At 50.6% G+C, this 5,264-nt stretch overlaps 1 non-coding gene across 1 annotated transcript; it reads left to right on the forward strand.

The window, feature by feature from the left end:
• Positions 1–3,905: 3,905 nt before the first annotated feature.
• On the forward strand, positions 3,906–4,022 carry CXQ85_004150. The gene has a single exon (XR_003148179.1). It is a non-coding gene; the product is annotated as a 5S ribosomal RNA (ribosomal RNA).
• The last annotated feature ends 1,242 nt before the right edge of the window (positions 4,023–5,264 follow it).

Raw genomic sequence — 5,264 nt, forward strand, 5'->3', positions numbered from 1 at the left:
ATACTGATGCCCCCGACCGTCCCTATTAATCATTACGATGGTCCTAGAAACCAACAAAATAGAACCATGCGTCCTATTCTATTATTCCATGCTAACAGATTCAAGCGTGCGCCTGCTTTGAACACTCTCATTTACTCAAAGTAATATTCTGTCACCCCCCACAAGGGGAGACGACAGAGGAAAGGGGCGCCGCCTCCAGTGCTCGCCTTGCGGCGGACCGGCGCAGTGCCCCCAAGGTTCAACTACGAGCTTTTTAACTGCAACAACTTTAATATACGCTCTTGGAGCTGGAATTACCGCGGCTGCTGGCACCAGACTTGCCCTCCAATTGTTCCTCGTTAAGGTATTTACATTGTACTCATTCCAATTACAAGACCCGAAAGGGCCCTGCATCGTTATTTATTGTCACTACCTCCCCGTGTCGGGATTGGGTAATTTGCGCGCCTGCTGCCTTCCTTGGATGTGGTAGCCGTTTCTCAGGCTCCCTCTCCGGAACCGAACCCTTATTCCCCGTTACCCGTTGAAACCATGGTAGGCCTCTATCCTACCATCGAAAGTTGATAGGGCAGAAATTTGAATGAACCATCGCCGGCGCGAGGCCATGCGATTCGACAAGTTATTATGAATCATCAAGCAGCGTTGATTTTTTATCTAATAAATACAGCCCTCCCAGAAGTCGGGCTTGTGCGCATGTATTAGCTCTAGAATTGCCAGGCGTATGCCAATTAAGCAAGGTACTATCAAATAAACGATAACTGATTTAATGAGCCATTCGCAGTTTCACTGTATAAGTCGCTTATACTTAGACATGCATGGCTTAATCTTTGAGACAAGCATATGACTACTGGCAGGATCAACCAGATAACTACAAAACTGAAGTTTGGCTAGTTGAGCTTGCGTAGCCCACAATTCTTCTTCGGCCAACGACCGCACAGCACGCTGCACGGGGCCGGCCTTGAAGGGGATACGTGGGTCCCCGGTGGTTGGGGAGTACTTGGCAGTGCCTAGCAGTCCACCGAACCCAGCCTTCGCCGTTGCGCCAATGGCACAGCGGGGGAGGTTGCTTGGGCGCGATCCCCGAAGGGGGTCGAAATTAACGCCCGAGGCCAAGAGACTGGCGCGAGCCAGTCTCGTCCACCGATTCACAGCGTAAACACCACGAACCAGCGTAGACCCATCGATGCAAGCATCTCAGGGTCGACTCGGTTCTTCTGCCTCCGACCCGCCCGGGAGCAGGATGATTGGAAAAGGTTAGAACCCAGTCCGTCTCACCCCCTAGCGTCAGAAGTCGGCAGTGTCACCGAGGTTGCGCCCCAATCAACGTACAACTAAGCACCAGGCCAGAGGGCATCTCCCTGACCTACCACCTCGCTGCACGCCGCCTGGAAACAGTGCGCCGAAGCGACTCCCGTAATCACGGTTGAAGCATTGCTGCTACCCACCTCTTGCGAGGCTTCTTCGTCAACGCTAGCTGCCACACTAGCCCTGACTCCCGCCCCGCAGCCCGAAGGCCACAGGAACGACGGATGGAAACCACCACTGACGGGCTCAACACACGGCGCTGGGCGTCTTCCTCACAGGCTGCAACACACCTGCTCAGACATTCCCAACCCCGTGCGACCCCCGCCGGAGAGTACGTTTGGTCTTGTTGCGCTCCTGACCGGGAGGCCAAATCCATGGCGGGACTGTTACCTACAGCAGGACTGATACTCACAGCGAGTCCGCTACCCACGGCGGGGCCAAATCCATGACGGGTCTGCTACTCACAGCGAGGCCAAATCCATGACGGGTCCGCTACCCACGGCGGGGCCAAATCCATGACGGGACTGCTACTCACAGCGAGGCCAAATCCATGACGGGTCCATTACCCATGGCGGGACCAATACCGATGATGCGGTCTGCTACTCGCAGCGAGTCCGTCCCCCACGGCGGGGCCAGTTAGCCTGGCTACCTCGGGCCTCTGCCACCCGGTTCACAACTGTCCATTTCAGCGTGGACTCGCCTCCCATTCATACTGAGCCAGGGAGGGCCTCCGAGACAGCCTCGGGAACTCAAGGAACTGGTTTTGCGGTGTCAACTTCCTCGGACTCTCCTTTTGTTTTTTCTATTTTATTTGGTCATTCGACTATTTTTTTCTTTAGTTTTTTTAATCTTTTTTTTGTTTGTTTTTTTGGATTTTTCTATTTTATTTGTTAGCCTTTTTGACTTTCTTTTTTTTAGTTCCCCCACTGCCCTGTGGACTGGTGATCCAGCTTTAAAATAATGCCTTTCCCACACCCTTTGTGTTTCCACAAAAGATGCGTGGCCGAAAAGACACTCTTCCCAAGACGCCCGCCGGCACAAGTGCCTTTGGTTGCCTCGAGGCGGGTGCCCCCCACACCGTGAGGGCGTAGCAGAAATTTTTCTCGTTGCCGAGAAGTCACTTCTCCATATATAACCTCCCAGTGCATTTCCTAACCCAAATTGCCCCAAGTATGGGACCACATTTTGGTCGCTCCAAAAATCCCATACAAAATTTTGTGAAACGCGCTCAGATTTTTTTTTTGCATTTTCAGCCAAAATCTTTTTTCGCCCGCCAGAGAGGGCCGCGGCCCGGTCCCGAATCAATATTCAAAACCATCAAAACCCCTAACTTTTACCCTACCGAAATGACTTTTTCGTCCTGCAGACAAGCCCCACCGAAAAAATCTTTTTTTACCTCATCGCAAAAACTTTTTTTTACCTCATCGCAAAATCTTTTTTCGCCCTGCAGACAATTTCGCACACCCCGAAAAAATCTTTTTTCGCCCCCTCCAAAATTCCCACTTTTCCCAGAAAACCACCCTCGGTCCACAATTTTATAAATTTTTTTCGACTTGCCAACATTTTTACAAACACTATTTCCATCACCAAAAATCAGTTTTACCACCTTTTGAAGAGTTAGAAAAGTATTTGGGGTTTTCGACCCCGCCGGACACGCTCCCGTTCTCCGTTTGTCCATATCTTTTCTCGTTCTCGAGATATCCACTTTTTGCACTTTCAAATGCGTTTTTCTCTACCTTCCAGTAATAATTAGAAAGCGAGACTATCATCATTCGAACCGCCGAGTCCGAAAGTATACCTGACAGAAATGCCTTCTCCATACGAGGTCTGTGTCGGGAGAAAATCCAAAAAAGGCACTTTTTTACATAGTTAAGAACGGCCCTCGGTCATCCTCGGTCCACCCCTGGGTTTTTGTCGCCAATGGACCTATTTTGTGCTTCGCACGACTTCGTCGCGATGGGCCGAGGACCACCGCCCGGTGTCGGCGCACCGGTCGCCCGGTCCCCAGATCCTCGGCACAGCCGGGAACCGGGAAACCCGTACACCAGAAAACAAATTTTCGGGAAATCAAGCACCCAGGGCCTATCCGACCCGGCGGTTCCAGCCCTGCCCTCAGATCACGCGTAGCAGTCACGGATCACGTGCAAAATGGCACCTGAATTTTTATGACTGTTTTTTTCCACCTTCCGGTGAAAATTTTTTATTTCTGATTCACGGCCCCCACTAATTCGGCCCCGCCGAGTTATCTCCGAGCAAGACCGAGCCTCGGCGAGGTCTCCTTGACCCGGTCCGAAAAATCGCCCCAAAACTTTCCCTTTTTCAAACTTTTCTCCGAAAAGTTTCCAAAAAAGTTTCCAAAAATATCTACCCCGCCCGGCTTTACCGGCATACCCGGTGCAGGTGCGTCATGCACGTCGACGCACGTCGTACCGCTCGTACCCCCTTGGTATATATCCCCAGGCCCCCCGCCACCGTCCCACTCCCTTTCCTTTTCCCCCGAAGCTATCCCAAGCTTCCCTCCCACCCCGAATTCCGACTGTAGAACTCCCCCTGCGCCCCCGATCGGTTGCAGATAGCGCGTTGACTTTGACTACATTTCAGGTTGCGGCCATACCCGGTCGAAAATACTGTTTCCCGTCCGATCAACGAACGTCAAGCGCCCGAGGGCCACAGTGAGTAATACAGTGGGAGACCATGTGTGAAATTGTGGTGCTGCAATCATTTTTTTTCGATCGAGCGACAGCGAGATCGTTGTTCTCTCTGATTTCGAGACTTCCCTATGGAATTTTCGTCTTCCCTGAAATCCAGCCTTGGGTTCTCAGTTCTTACGTAGATTTGGCGCCCGCGGGAGATTCTGTGAACTACAAAACACCGGCAATAATCGAAAAGTTGGTCTACAGACTTCTTTTTTGCACCGTTGGAAAGCTACGCCCTGGGGGTATCCCTGGCGCAGCCAGTGTGGCCTTGGCCACCCTACTGTAGCCTTCTCTACCAACTACTCTGACTTCACCTTCTTTCATCAAAATTTCATCGAATTTGGTCCATTGACATTGGATTTGGCCCATTTGGCACCTTCTTCCATCACTGCCACACCGCAATTCCTCGAACTTGGTCCATTTACCACGAACATTCATCGAATCGATCTTCTCTGGCGCCAGCCTTGGTCAATCCCTACCAACTTCGGTCCATTTGACATTGGATTTGACCCTAAAGTCCACCAACTTCCTTTGAATTTGGCCCAATCCTGCTCTACAAAACCTACTATTTCGACACTTCGACCCTACTTTTGGCGCCAAATTTCCTCCTTGGCCCTCCCCTTGGCCTCCTCTTCACCACCTACCTTCTATATAATCTATATGAATCAGCTGCTGCTGCAAACTACACATTTATGAACACGGCACGACCATGCCCAGCAGAAGAAATCGAGACGATAGTCTCGCTTCTGAAGAAATGCGCCATCGACTCTACACTGCTTCGCAGTGCCAAAAAGCTGGTGGACGGCTACTTTCAACTGCTCGCTTCGCTCACAGTTGGCTGTAACTAATAGCTACAAACCCGACAACAGAGGCTTAATCTCAGCGGATCGTAACAACAAGGCTACTCTACCGCTTCTTAGGTGTCTGGGTTTTCTTAGGTGTCTGGGTTTTTCTTAGGTGTCTGGGTTTTTTTTTAGGTGTCTGGGTTTTCTTAGGTGTCTGGGTTTTTTTTAGGTGTCTGGGTTTTTTTTAGGTGTCTGGGTTTTTTTAGGTGTCTGGGTTTTTTTTAGGTGTCTGGGTTTTCTTAGGTGTCTGGGTTTTTCTTAGGTGTCTGGGTTTTCTTAGGTGTCTGGGTTTTCTTAGGTGTCTGGGTTTTCTTAGGTGTCTGGGTTTTCTTAGGTGTCTGGGTTTTCTTAGGTGTCTGGGTTTTCTTAGGTGTCTGGGTTTTCTTAGGTGTCTGGGTTTTCTTAGGTGTCTGGGTTTTCT

This window comes from Candidozyma haemuli (genome assembly GCF_002926055.2).
Source record: "Candidozyma haemuli strain B11899 chromosome Unknown F_2014730914, whole genome shotgun sequence".
Taxonomy (NCBI): Eukaryota; Fungi; Ascomycota; class Pichiomycetes; order Serinales; family Metschnikowiaceae; genus Candidozyma; species Candidozyma haemuli.